The sequence below is a fragment of the Herpailurus yagouaroundi genome, unplaced genomic scaffold (assembly GCF_014898765.1).
Source record: "Herpailurus yagouaroundi ecotype Mexico unplaced genomic scaffold, PumYag 141, whole genome shotgun sequence".
NCBI classification, from domain to species: Eukaryota; Metazoa; Chordata; class Mammalia; order Carnivora; family Felidae; genus Herpailurus; species Herpailurus yagouaroundi.
This window is the reverse complement of record NW_024412396.1, coordinates 16,970,260-16,984,913: the sequence shown is the minus strand read 5'-3', so window position 1 is coordinate 16,984,913 and position 14,654 is coordinate 16,970,260.

Here is a 14,654-nt window from a genome sequence, read left to right as displayed (position 1 = left end):
ACCCTTAGGATGAGGTTTGGGGAGTCTGCTGAACTAGATAGGGATATAGGCTTTGAGTCAAACTCGCCTGCATTCTGAAACTGGCTCTGTTTCTAGCTGGGTATGCATGGGTACCACTCTGAGCTTCAGTGTCATCTGTAAAGTCCTTATTCTATCTAATTTGTGCCCTGTTCCCTTTGCTTGTTCTGAACTGGCCACCTGCCCTCTTAGAGCAGACATTAAAAATATTTGTGTGCAGATGACCTCTACATGTGTATATATAGTTCTAGACTTACCTTACATTTCAGCTACAGTTCTGAATTTCCAGTTGTTCCCTACAAGTCATTGATATCTGGTAATAGCTATTTCCCTAATTATTTTAGTGGGTTTTTGTATCGCTGTCATTAAAAAAAGCAATTGTATCATGTGCTATTGTGAATTTAAAAATGTTAATTCAATCTTTTTTAAAACAGGTGGCAGATTATTTGGCAGATCCAAGTAAATAAAACAACCTATTGATTGAACATTTTCATTTACATCTTTCAGTATCACCTGAAACTCAGCATGCTTAAAACTAAACTCTTTAACCTCTTTCCAAATTGACTTCCTTCCTGATTTTTTTGAGATCCTTTAGTTAGTGACACTATTATTTTTTCAGCCAAACGAGTGTGAGCCTTTAGTATCCTTTGGTTCCCTCTCTTTCCCCATATACCTTCATACCATTAATTATTAAAAAAAAATTTTTTTTTTACATTTATTTATTTTTGAGAAACAGAGTGAGACAAAGCATGAGCGAGGGAGGGGCAGAGAGAGAAGGAGACACAGAATCTGAAGCAGGCTCCAGGCTATGAGCAAGCGGTCAGCACAGAGCCTGATTCGGGGCTCGAACCCACGAACTGTGATATCATGACCTGAGCCGAAGTCGGACACTCAACCGACTGAGCCACCCAGGTGCCCCCATACCATTAATTATTATGATTCCATTGCCACCAGACTCCTGGCTCTTATCCTTTTCCACTTTCTTTAATCACATCTTGGTAGTTTCTCTGAATTCTGCCTCTCTTCCCTCCCAAGGTCCCTGTAGTTTTCTAGAAGAGAAATAGATCTGGAATTCTCTTTAATGACTTTTCCTTTTCCACAGAGTTCCAGCTCTCTGACCTGGTTTTCCAGGTCTTCCTCAGGCTGTCCCCCTACCCACAATTCCAATCTCATTTCTTCTGTTTTCTCACATGCATGTTTTTCTCAGTCAGATTTATCTATTTACTTGTTTCAAGATGCTGTCCTTACTTTCCGTGAAAATAACTCACTGAATTCCTTTAATATCTTCTCTTCCTTTAAGGGTATCTGGAAGGGCTCTTTTTGTAGATGGCCCTGTCCTAGACCTAATGAAGATTTACAGAATGAGGTAAACATGTTCCTTGACCTTGAGAAGCTGTTGGGAAAATGAGGAGAAATGGATAGAGTTCACCTCTTTGCTTTAGCTGTCTTCATGATCAATGTCTGTTTTGACTAAGTCAATTTTATGGAGCCTGGAACTGGTGGTTAAAGACCAGATTGAATACTGCAACCATGTTATGTATGTCTATTTGTATTTTTCAAGTTGGCTGGGCCAGGGGCCATACATTCTGTGTGGTACTATCGCTGGGGTTAAACGTATATACAAGTCATTCTTGAAATGGGTTATTATTCTTCATAAAGATTTTTTTTTCAGTATAAAACAAACACTATGGCTTTATCACAACACAAGAAAACATGAGTCACAAATTTACAGTCCAAAGACAGTGATTATAGACCTAGATAAAGTTTTTAAAAAAATTTTGATGCTGTCATTTATTTTTTTCCACTCACCATAGCAACTAGAAAAAACATTAAAACAGCAGCAAAAAGTCCTGTATTAATCTTTGGCAACTAATTCCAAGTAGAGCTTTTCATTGTTCTTTTTCATAGCACTTGGTTGTTTCCTCATTATTTGCAATACTGTATTTTCTCAATTCTCATTTGTTTCTCTCATGTAAATTTCATAAGGGCAGTGGATGAATTTGTTTTGTTCCTTAGTGAATCCCAAGAGTCCACCACAGTGCCTGACTAGAGTTGGTCTTCTGGAAGTTCCCTACCTCCCTTCTCCTTTTCAGTTGTTTTTAGAAAACTGTAGTAACAAGAGCTTAACTCTGCCCAAATTTTTGTCTCTATCTGAAATAAGGTAGCTTTCTTTATTTTTTTCACCAGGATGCTTACAATCTTACTTGATATTATTTTCAGTTGGTTATTATAGTTTTCTTTTTTATTTACCCTTAAGGGGATGTGTTTGAGGTAGCCTTGCATTTAATTTTTGTATTTCAGTTTTAATATTAAATATTATACTCATAATGCATTTTTTGGAATAATATAAATACTCATTTTTAAAAAGGAATAAACTAATATACTTTGTTTAAAGCTTAAGACATTACATTTTTGTATTAGTCATACATTATGTATACATGTATGTATTAATGTCTTGAGATGGACTCACAGGGGATTGTATCTGCAGTAAAACCCTCAGGGACATACTGTATATTAGAAATATAATTATACTGCTAAACTACAAGCAAGTGTATTCTTTTTCAATCTAACCAAGTATGGCTCTCAGCTTATAGTTTTTGTTTTGTTTCAAGATGCATTTGTTTCGTAAAGACCTCAAGGAATTACGATACATAAGAAATGGGTTTATGTTTTGTTGCTAAAGTATGATCAGGCCAAAAATTACATGTATCTTAGTGATGACAATTTATCTATTCAGGCATTTTTAGTTAGCATTAGAGTTTCTGAAAAAACCTTTCCAGACGCTATAAAATAGAATTCATCTTAAAAACCATATTGTTGATACCACTGTTCTCACATGTCTTTTATACTTTGCTTACCTGTCATTTACACTGTTAACTCCACTGAAGCATGTATGTAAAAAAGCATTTTCTTTTTTTTTTTAAATTGGGATATAATTGACATACAACATTATATTACAAAAGTGCATTTCCCATATGAAAATCTTGTACTACCACACTAGTAGTCACTTACCTAGTTACTAACATAACATGTGACTCTCACATTGTTTTTCTTGAAAATTAGCTTGATGGATTCATTTTCAAGGATTATCAATAATTTGGGGTGAATTACAAGCTCCCACTGAAATAGGTCTTTATACATTGGAATCTATTTTTCTTGACAAAGACTCTCTCTTTAATGGGCAAGGATTAACAGAGGTAAGACCACCCAAGACCCCAGATGGATCAGTGTTGCTCAGTGGCTAGAGGCTACTGAACAGCCAAAGATGCACTTGGTTGGCCTGAGGAAAACTGCACAAACCTTCCTCTGCCCATCCCTTCTTTAGTTTGGTCCTGATTTTCTATGTTACCTGACACCTGGCAGGCACCCAAATATTTGTCCATTGAATGAGTACATTCAGTAATCAGAGAGGAGCTTTTTAAGTTAATTGTAGACAATAACAAAATAAGTTGGTAGAAACATGTCCATTAATATTATATACCAGTTACAGTAAAACCTTGATTTGTGAGCATAATTCATTCCTGAAACATGCTTGCAATCCAAAGCACTTGCATATCAAAGTGAATTTGCCCATAAGAAATAATGGAACCTGAGATGATTTATCTCCCCAACCCAAAAATATCCATATAAAAATGATTACAATACCTTAATATAATACAAAATAATAAAGAAAATACAAACTATAAAGAAAAATAAAGAAAATAACCTGCATTTACCTTTGAAAATCTTCTTGGTTGGTGTGAGGGAGAAAAGAGAGAGGAAGGTTATTGTGTAGGATGACTTTGACTATCATTAACGGAATCACTGTTATCTATTGGTTCAATGGAATCTTTTACTGCATGGGCACCATTGTATATGTTTGCATGAATGTTGACTACACTACAACATTAAATACAGTCATATACTGTATTTAATGAGCTGGCAATAAGGCAGCACAGGAAAGGGTCTATATCTGCAGGCAGCCTGACCTAGAATTGAAGCAAAGCATTCCTAAGCTTACTCTTGTATGGAAAATCAAAGGACTGTCCATAGGTGCTTTGAAGTGACAAAAAATACACTAGTGTCTGTTGTGGGCACCTTCCAATATTCTGAAAAATCACCGATTTCTGCCAAATACCGAGACCCAAGACTGAACGTCCGAACATGAGAGACAATCACCCACAATCCTACAGCGAGAGAGAGAGAGAGAGAGAGAGAAAGATAAAGAGAGAAAAGAACCATTGGCTCAGTTGTGATCATGCAATGTTCGGTGTCACATACTACTTGTCTTGCAAGACATTGCTTGTTTATCAAGTTGAAATTTATTAGAAATGGTTTGCTTGCCTTATAGAACACTTGAAGAACAAGTTACTTGCAATCCAAGGTTTTACTTTGTATTCAAATAAGGTGAAGTTGTCTGGAGGCTAAAGGGAGCTGGCATTAATATTTATTTTCTCCGGGTTATTGGAGATACAGTCCAGTAACTGTCAGGGACATGGTGGGAAAAAATCTAGTACAAAGAGATGGTGTCAAAGTATTAAAAGGATGTCTCTTTCACTTCCCCTTTCTGCTGCTTTTCATTTGTGCTAACCAGTGCTATTGGCAAGGGCCCTGGCATGGGACCCCTATGGCAATATCTGAGGTATTTTTTCGGAGCCTAGCTTGTTGTTATTGATTGTGTAAATTTATTTAATCAGGTAGAATTTATTCCCTAGTATATTTACATAGGTAGTTGTTGAGAAATAATAAATAATTTATCTTACATTTAAAAATGATCAGGATGTAGTGTCTTATTTGCATATGAATTCTGATTATATATTGTGGTGGTTGCCAGGCTTGTCACTGCAACTAACAGCAGTAATCTGGGAAAATATTCTTAGGATTTTAATATTAAACCAAGAAATTAAAAAAAAAATGATCCCTAGGGCATGAAAAGAGACCCTAACGTCCCCAATGGGTTGGGTATAACATGATTTTTGCTCTTTGACTCTATACGTGACAGTTGCTTAAACAAATGGATGCTGTTTTTATTTCCAAGTGCTCAATTTTATTTATTTATCAAAAAATTTTTTTTAAGTGTACTTATTTTGAGAGTGTGTGTGAGAGAGAAAGAGAGCAAGCAGGGGAGGGGCAGAGAGAGAGAATCCCAAGCAGGATCTGCATCACCAGCACAGAGCTGGATGCAGGGCTTGAACTCATGAACCATGGGATCATGACCCAAGCTGAAATCAACAGTTGGTTGCTTAAACTGATTGAGCCAACCAGGTGTCCCCACGTGCTAAATTTTAAATTGCCTTTGGGCTATACAGTTACAGTCTCAAAAATAATATGGTAAATATTTGTACATTTTAAAAGAATATTAACATTTCTATTTTCTATTTAAGAGAAGGAAATAAAAACAAGCCCCATTGTGGGAGAATTACTCTTTTTTTATTTAAAGATGTTTTTTGCTTTTTAATGTTCATTTTTGAGAAAGAGATAGAGTGCATGCAGGAGAGGGGCAGAGAGAGAGGGGGACAGGGGATCAGAAGCAGGCTCTGGGCTGATAGCAGAGAGCCTGACGCAGGGCTTGAACTCAGAACCACAAGATCATGACCTGAGCCGAAGTCAGACACTCAACTGACTGTGCCACCCAGGCACCCCTAGAATTACTCTTTGATTACATCAAACACTTTGGGACTGTTTATTAAATTACTATTCAGGCTCTTACTGGTTGGAAGAGGGCAGAGGGATATAGTGCATCATTTTAAAAGAAACCATAGTGACTTTTGATCTTGGGTTGTGCACAATGGTTTACTCTTACTTCACTTGGCTACTGCTGTCATTAGAAGTGCATGCTATCTTTTGTGTAAAAAGACAATTATAATCATTTTGATGTACATTGATTTGCCCAGAAGATGTTAATTTTTATTGTAGCCTAGATATTGAGAGGAGAGAATAAACCTGTGGAAATAGAGGTAGTATTTAAAATAAAATTCTTAAATTCACTGATCTCAACTTGTCATTCTTATTTGAGATAATAAAAAGATACCTTAGGGAAGAATGCAGATTCTGACTAATGATTAAATCTGAAGGCAGCACGGGGCAGGGGAGTTTGAAACTCATATCATTTTATTATTGTCAATAGCAGTCACAAAGACTGACAAGAACACCTAATAGATACCTCCTTCAATAAATTTATGAGCTAATCTGAGTTAATCTTTGTAAAATCCCATGAGCCATCTATACCTGGACACTATACCAAGCAATTCATAAGAGGCCACATGGCTTTCTCATAATTAGAAAAGAGTTAGAGCCTGGTGTATTCTATGCAATCATAAAAAAGCCTCAATTCACTCTTCTGTGATTAAAACTCCAAGATATACAGAGAAGGAACAAAAAGCTCTATATTGGAATTCTCCAGCATGTTTAAGAATGAACTGAGTGGCTCAGACCTAAAGCCATCATACACAACATTGATTAATCAAAACATAAATGGGAACAGGTCCCAGGTTGTTAAAAAGAATCTGACAGCACCGAAACTTGGCTGAGAGGATTGGGCACCATAACTAAATTATGAGGCAGGCAAAGTGTGAGACTCAGTTTCCCTGTCCCCAGAATAAGGCTTTAAGATTTAGATGATCTGATAATTATCCTTTAGGCTTAAAATGGCATGAGGCTATAATTCTAAAATTTAGGGATTGTCTATTTCCTTGTCTCTAAGCTGTCTTTGGAGCACCTCCCTCATCTACTAGTTGTGAGCCTTTTCGCCACATCTCAGACCTAACTAAGGGGACTCACTCAGCTGTGTCTCTTACAGGCTCTAGGTGTTTTGTTTTGTTTTTTTTCCTTCTTTACTCTCTCCTCTCATGTATCCTTCACCTTCAGGACCTCCTAAACCGCAACCTAATTTGTTCAAATGATTATTCTAATGTGTTACCTCTAACCTGATATATTTGCATTTATAGAGGGATATTTTCAAATGTTTATGCACTTTTTCCCTTATTTTGTTTAGCCCTTCAGCATTAAGATTAGACAGTGAGGTTGAATCCTATAGTGCCAAGGGAAGGAAGAATACCAAGAAACACAGAGAGAAGAAAAAGATCTCATTGAGTTTCTATCTAGATTGAGCAATGACAACAACAGCACTAGAAACAATAGATACAAAATTCCTGGATTTTAATTATTTAATTTAATTTATTTAAACAACACGTGCTAGTTTCTGCTTCTGGTAATTGCTTAGTAGCTTCTATCAGAATAACCCTTCCACAAATAACTATAAACTTTGCATAAAATAAAAAACACAACCATCTAAAGACATCAGGAAGCAAACCAAAGTAAGCACATATCGTATGTATTTTATGTGGACTTTTGGAGGAAGGGAGCTGTACTGAGTGGGTTTCCAATTTCTTACAGGTTTCAGTCTGAAGCTAAGTCCCAGTTGTCACAATAGAAAACCAAACATGGATAGAAACCCTATAGCCTGAGTTTAAAGTTTGCGGCAACCACAGCAGTTGAAATGCAAGGGGGTAGTTTTTGAAAAGAGAGAGCTGCGGAGAGGGAGCCCAAATTCTTCCTATCAATTGCCCAAATGTCTGAATGAGCCCTGAATGACACACATATGGGAAGATTCCAAGCTTCCCAGCCAAGGCTTAAAGAACTGAGCTGAGATTTCTGAGCTTGAATTCAGCCTAGTTAACTTTTTGTGAAATAAACAGACAAACAAAAATAAAACTCATTGGAGAAACATAACAGAATTCATTTTTTTGATGTTGAAATTGAACAGTATATAAAAATACATAGAACCTCTTTGTGCGGCTTAACAAATTGTCCAGTTTAAGAAAGAAGATACTGCTAGTAATTGAGAATCTTTTAGCATGCTCATTCATGATCATACACCCCTTCCTTCCTCCTAATGGTAAACACTACCTTGATGATTGGTTATTGTTTCTTTTCTTTTTTTTTTTTTAATAATTTTACCACCTACTATAAGAGCAATCATTACCATAATTACTCTTATACAAGGGCCACAGTTACAGGCACACACATTTTTATAGGATGAATACTTAAGAATGGCATTGCTGAGTCATAGAATATGCATGTCTTTGCCTTTCCTGAATAATATCACAGTATTTTCCAAGTAGTCCTACTAATTTTCATGCCTACCAGTAGTATATGAAGGTTTCTGTTGTTTAAAATCTTTGACAACTCCTTTTTTTGTATCAAATTTTAATTTTCTTGCCAGTAATGCTCACAATATTTTACAGTCCTCATTCTCAGCTGATGACTGTTTCTCCTGTTTCTCTGAGAAAATACAGTTGGAATAGACACGCCACAGCTCACAATTCACAACTTCTACCTCCCCATCTGCATCACTGCCCCTGTACATGCATTTTCTCCTATGCTTATGGAGGAATGGTCTCTGCTGTTACCTGTAGCAATCATCCCACTTGTGCCCTGGATCCATTCTTTATTATCTATGCAAGGACATTGAATTCTGTCCTCTTTTTCCCGCATCATCATTTACCCTTGCTCTACGATAGTTTCCATTTCTGTTTCTCCCAACCTAAAATAAATAAAATAGTGGTTAACACAACGGACAGCAACTGCTCCACCTTTCTGCTTTTCTTTACAGCAAAACTATTAAAGAGTTGTCTCTTGTCTCCAATTCCTTACTTCCCATTCTTAAACTCAGTACAATCAAGCTTTCTTCCCTACTATTTCACCAGAACTTCTCTTGTCAAAGTCACCAACTGATTGCTGGATCGCTAACTCCAGGGTTACTTCTCAGATCTGTCAGCAGTATTTGACATTACTTTCTTTAATTTTCCAGGATACCTTCCAAGTTTCCTCCTACTCCACTGGTTATTCTTTCTTGGTCTCCTTTGCTGGTTCCTGCTCTTCACTCTAATCTCTTAACATTGGATACTCTGGACCTCAGTCCTTGCATTTCACCTTCATTTTTTTTCCCTCTCTATTGGTGAACTTACCCAGTGTCATGGTTTTAAACAATATAATTAAGCTCATAACGCCCAAATTATATTTCCTTTCTGGATCTGTTCAGGGAACTCCAGATTTGTTTATTCACCTGCTTACTTGACCAATTTTCTTGGATATCTAATAAATCCCTTAACATGCCCAAAAACAGGCTTTTGATTTTTCTTAGAGTTCGCATAACATTTGCTTATAGCAAATTAGAAAAAGACGTATCTTTCTCTAGACAGATGCTGCCTGTGTAGGGTGTACTGCTTTGGCTTCTCTTTTTTGCAGCTTCCCTTATCTTTCTCTTCAAACTGTTCCCACAGGTTTTCATTTCAGATAATAGCGACTCCATCCTTCCTGTTGTTCCAGTCTAATATTTTGCAGTTGTCCTCGACTTTGTTCTTTTTCCCAACCATGTCCAATTAACCATTAGTCCTTATGGATATAGAAGGTTGGATAAGGGGGAAGAAAATTCTAGCCAATGGAATAATGTGTCAAGACAGGGAGCCCAAAGAGCAGGTAACACATTTGAGGAGGTAGTGTAGCTCTTGAGCCTTGGCAACATTTTTCATGCTATGCCTTTTGCCTGGAATGTCTTCTTTTCCACTTTGCACAGCCCAGTGCATGTTTTACAGCTTAGCTCAGATAGGATCTACTCTATTGGAACTTCTTTAACACTGTCTTTTTCTAATTATTACTCTTTATGTCAGTTTGGTTTTGCCTTTGTTTTCTTATCTGCACAATGGGGATAGTAATATTACCCGATTCATAGAATTTTTATGAGATTAAATTGAGTTAATACTTGTAGGTTGCATAGAACAGTGCTTGGCACATGGTAAATACTAATGCTTTTGATAATGCTGATGATGTCACTGTCTTCCCAGTAGATTGTGTGCTCCTGAGGAGTCAGTGGAGTTACGTGGTTTATCTTTGAATACCCAGCATTTAACATAGTGCTAAGCACTTAGTAGATGATTAATAAATGTTTATTGAAGGGGTGGATTCATATTACCAGTCATGCAGATGTGGTTGTGGTTGGATCCACACAGATACATGGAGGCAGCAGTGGTACACTGGAAAAAGGGCTGGAATTAGATTTTGTGGCAAAATTCTGGCTCAGACTTTACCAGCTGCATGCATTTGGGCAAGCTACTTGGCCTTTCTGAACCTTAGTTTCTACAGCTGAAATTAGGGATAATAATATTTCAGGATATTTAAGAATCATTTGAGATAATGTACATGACAGTACTTGGTAATCTATAGCTCATGATACTGTACGTTTTTTTGGTATTCACATTTGTAATTCAAGGTATATCTGCTATAATTACAAAGAAATGAGACTTGTATAAGTAAACCAAGTTGTATAAGAAAATCAATCTTGTTGTTTTATTTTATTTTTATTATTTTATTTTATTTTTTTTGGAGAGAGAGAGAGAGTGTACGAGTGAGAGAGAGGGGCAGAGGAAGAGAGAGAGAATCTCAAGCAGGTGCCACATTCATCATGGAGCCCGATGAGGGACTCCATCTCATGACCCTATGATCATGACCTGAGCCAAAATCAAGAATCAGATGCTCAACCTACTGAGACACCCAGGCACCCCCAATCCTGTCATTTTATACTTGTCATTGTTATCTATGTATGTGGATCTTTTTACTCTTTGTAAGGGAAGGTGATGTGTGGCTAATGATTACTTTTGCAAGTATAATGGAGGCTGTGAGAACATTTCTTTTTTTTTTTAAATTTTTTTAATTTTATTTGTTTTTGACAGAGAGAGAGAAACAGAGCATGAGCGGGGGAGGGGCAGAGAGAGAGGGAGACACAGAATCAGAAGCAGGCTCCAGGCTCTGAGCTGTCAGCACAGAGCCCGACGTGGGGCTCGAACTCACAGACCGCGAGATCATGACCTGAGCCAAAGTCCCCCCAGGCACCCCGGCTGTGAGAACATTTCTATAGTCTGCTCCCAGAACATTATTTTCTGGCTTGCTTGAGTCCTCACAGTTGAAGTGAACAGCTTTCTGCAATCAGCTTCTTAGTCTTCCTCTGTCTTAGAAAATCAGTTTGTGAAAGATAATGTATAATCACACAGTATATTGAAACTAATTTGTAGAATTAAATTAAAAAATTATGAGTTGGTTAATAGTTTTTTATCAAAATGAATTGCTAGGTGATTAAATCCACACTAAAACCCTTGACATTCAAATAGCTTTCTCTTAGGTGCGTTTTTATCAAGGAGATTGTGTGCAGTGATGAGCAGCCATCAGCGTGAAATGTTAGTCAAACAGAACTCACATCTCTCAAATTCCTCACTACGGTGGGTTGGCTGTCTGTGCTGATATTTGGCAGCAACTCTTAGCTGTCAGGTCTATTGCAGTCCCTGAGCCAAGAGGGACTGCTCAGTCAAAATTTGTTCTTGCATGTGAAGCTGTATTTTGTCCCATTTATTAAGGGTTTCTTCTGTGTCCCTCTCATAAAAGTACAGAGAAGAACTGTTTTTGTATTCTGCTGCTATCCATTTAAACCAGCCATGCTGAAATGTAAGAAGCCTAGTTTCTTTGTCAGAGCATTGATTACATTTCAGGTCCTGGATATTGGTGATCTGTCTCATCATTTAGTGTTTAGCAACATTGCTAAACCGCTTCAAGGAGCCACGTGCATCATCAGTGGCAGCTGCAGATCTCACAATCATACTGAAGCTTGTGCATAATTGGTTTGATCTGAAAGATGTGACCCAAACTTGACTGCCTTGCAGCTCTGTAGTTTATTACTTGTAAACTTATTTTCAGACTAACTGTTGCTACTAACTGTAGCTATGACAGTCTCATGAACATCTCAATGTTGTTAGAATGACTCTCAGTTAAAATTAATTTATTTCTTGGGGCATGTGGGTGGTTCAGTCAGTTAAGCATCTGACTCTTGATTTCAGCTCTGGTCATGATCTCATGGTTAATGGGATTGAGCCCCGCATCAGGTTCTGTGCTGATAGTGTGGATCCTGCTTGGGAGTCTCCCTCTCTCTCTGACCCTCTCCTGCTTGTGTGCTTTCTCTTTCAAAATAAATAAATAAACTTTAAAAAAAAGGGTTAATTTGTTTCTTCATTTTACTCAAATGAATTATATAGAGGATCTCTATTTGATAAAAGAAAATTATATCTAATATGAATGAATATATAGTTTTATTTATTTATCTATATTTTAAAATGTTTATTTAAATTGAGAGAGAGAGAAGCAAGGGGAGGGGCAGAGAGAGAGAGGGAGAGAGAGAATACCAAGCAGGCTCCATGCTGTCAGCACAGAGCCAGATGTGGAGCTCAATCCCATGAACCATGAGATCATGACCTGAGCTGAAATCAAGAGTCAGATGCTTAACTGACTGAGCCACCTAGGTGCCCCTGTAGTTTTATTTTTTTAGTTGAGCCCAAGTTCTCATATACTCTGAATAATTCAAATCTGTGATTGGGAAAGGCAATTGACTGAACTGTGTCCCCCCAAATTCATATGTTGAGGCCTTAACCCCCAGTGTGACTGCATTTGGAGATAGGGTCTTGAAGAGGGTAATTAAGGTTAAATGAGATCATAAGAGTGGGGCTCTAGTCTGACAGGACTGGTGTCCTTGTGAGAAGAGGAAGAGATACCAGAGCTGTCTTTATCTCTGTGTGCACACAGGAAAAAGTTCTTACGAGGATAGAGTCTGACATGGTGTGCTTAGACAAAGATGAACAGCTTCATGGGCTGGAGACAGGGACATATGAGAGGATGTGGTGGGAGGTGAGAAAGTTAAGTTTGTGTTTTGAATAACTGGATAACCATGAAGGAGCTGGCTACTTGGCTTACTACCTCTTGTATTATAAATCCTGATCATGGAGCAAAAGGAGCAGAAGTGGGAAAATCCTTGGACTTCTTAAGGAGGGTCAGGGCTAATAGTCATATTATATTTGCATCACAAAGGCTATTGGGGTAGCCTCCTCGTAATTAAGACCTGAAAAATTAAGATTCAGGTAAAACATGAAGCATTTCCCACAATCTCTAATAGATGTATTGCTATATAGATATTAGATATGTTTCTTTTTTTTTTTTTTCAACGTTTATTTATTTTTGGGACAGAGAGAGACAGAGCATGAACGGGGGAGGGGCAGAGAGAGAGGGAGACACAGAATCGGAAACAGGCTCCAGGCTCTGAGCCATCAGCCCAGAGCCTGACGCGGGGCTCGAACTCACGGACCGCGAGATCGTGACCTGGCTGAAGTCGGACGCTTAACCGACTGCGCCACCCAGGCGCCCCTAGATATGTTTCATTACGTGATTTTTGGCTCCTTGGTTAACAGTATTTGAAAACCAGCTTGAGAGTAATGTTCACAGCACCGCCCAGATGGCTGTATTCATTAATCTTGTTACTGTCAATGAAAGAAGTGCTCATACAGGCAGCTTTGCTGAACCATCGTGAAAATGTTCCTTTTCCATCTTCTTGAACCAGCGGGCTTCAGCATGATGTGTTGACTGATTAATGCTAGTCTAGGCCAAGCCAAAGTCATGTACAAAGCAGCCAGCTCTCCTCTGAATAATCAACTCTTATTTAGAAGGAAATACAAAGTTGTTTAAAATTAAACACTAACGGGAAAGTGGTGACAGATGTTTAATTGGTTGCTTTCTTGTCCCTTCTTAATGTGTGACACGCCCTCATGAGAAAGGTTAGATGGATTGAATGGAAACAGCCACTTAACTATCTGCTCTCACACTCATGATAATATTCACTCCTCATTTCTTTTTTTTTTTTTTAATTTTTTTTTTCAACGTTTATTTATTTTTGGGACAGAGAGAGACAGAGCATGAACGGGCGAGGGGCAGAGAGAGAGAGGGAGACACAGAATCGGAAACAGGCTCCAGGCTCTGAGCCATCAGCCCAGAGCCCGACGTGGGGCTCGAACTCACGGACCGTGAGATCGTGACCTGGTTGAAGTCGGATGCTTAACCGACTGCGCCACCCAGGCGCCCCTCCTCATTTCTTTTCAATATGTCCTCATTTTATTTTATTTTATTATTTTATTTTATTTTATTTTATTTTATTTTATTTTACAGAGAGCATGCAAGCAGGCAAGAGAGGTGGAGAGAGAGAAAGAGAGAATCCGGTGGGCTCTGTGTTCAGTGTGGAGGCCAACACAGGGCTTGATCCCATGACCCTTGGATTATGACCTGAGCCAAAATCAACAGTTGGATGCTCAACCAACTGACCCACTCAGGCCCTCATTGTAAAATTTATTATATTTTATTTTATATTCTCCATTTCTTATAATTTTTCAGTATCTGATTATAAACAAGGAGTTACTGTCCCCATATATTCATTACTGGTTGGAAAGATAGTTTTGAGTGAACTTTATATTTATCACACAGGAAATGTGGAATGCTGAGCTTGGCCCAACCTTGAGAAGTTCAAAGAACTTGTTTCTTTTATTCTAGGCTCTTCAGATATCTTGACTTGCTCACACCAAGGTCTATTGCAAACACACAAGCATCTAGGCACCTTTCATAGAGCTCATATTCTATAGTGTTCATCAAGACCTTCACAAGTTCTCTTCTTGCTTCTACCTTCCATTTCTTTCTTTCTTTCTTTCTTTCTTTCTTTCTTTCTTTCTTTCTTTCTTTCTTTCTTTCTTTCTTCCTTCCTTCCTTCCTTCCTTCCTTCCTTCCTTCCTTCCTTCCTT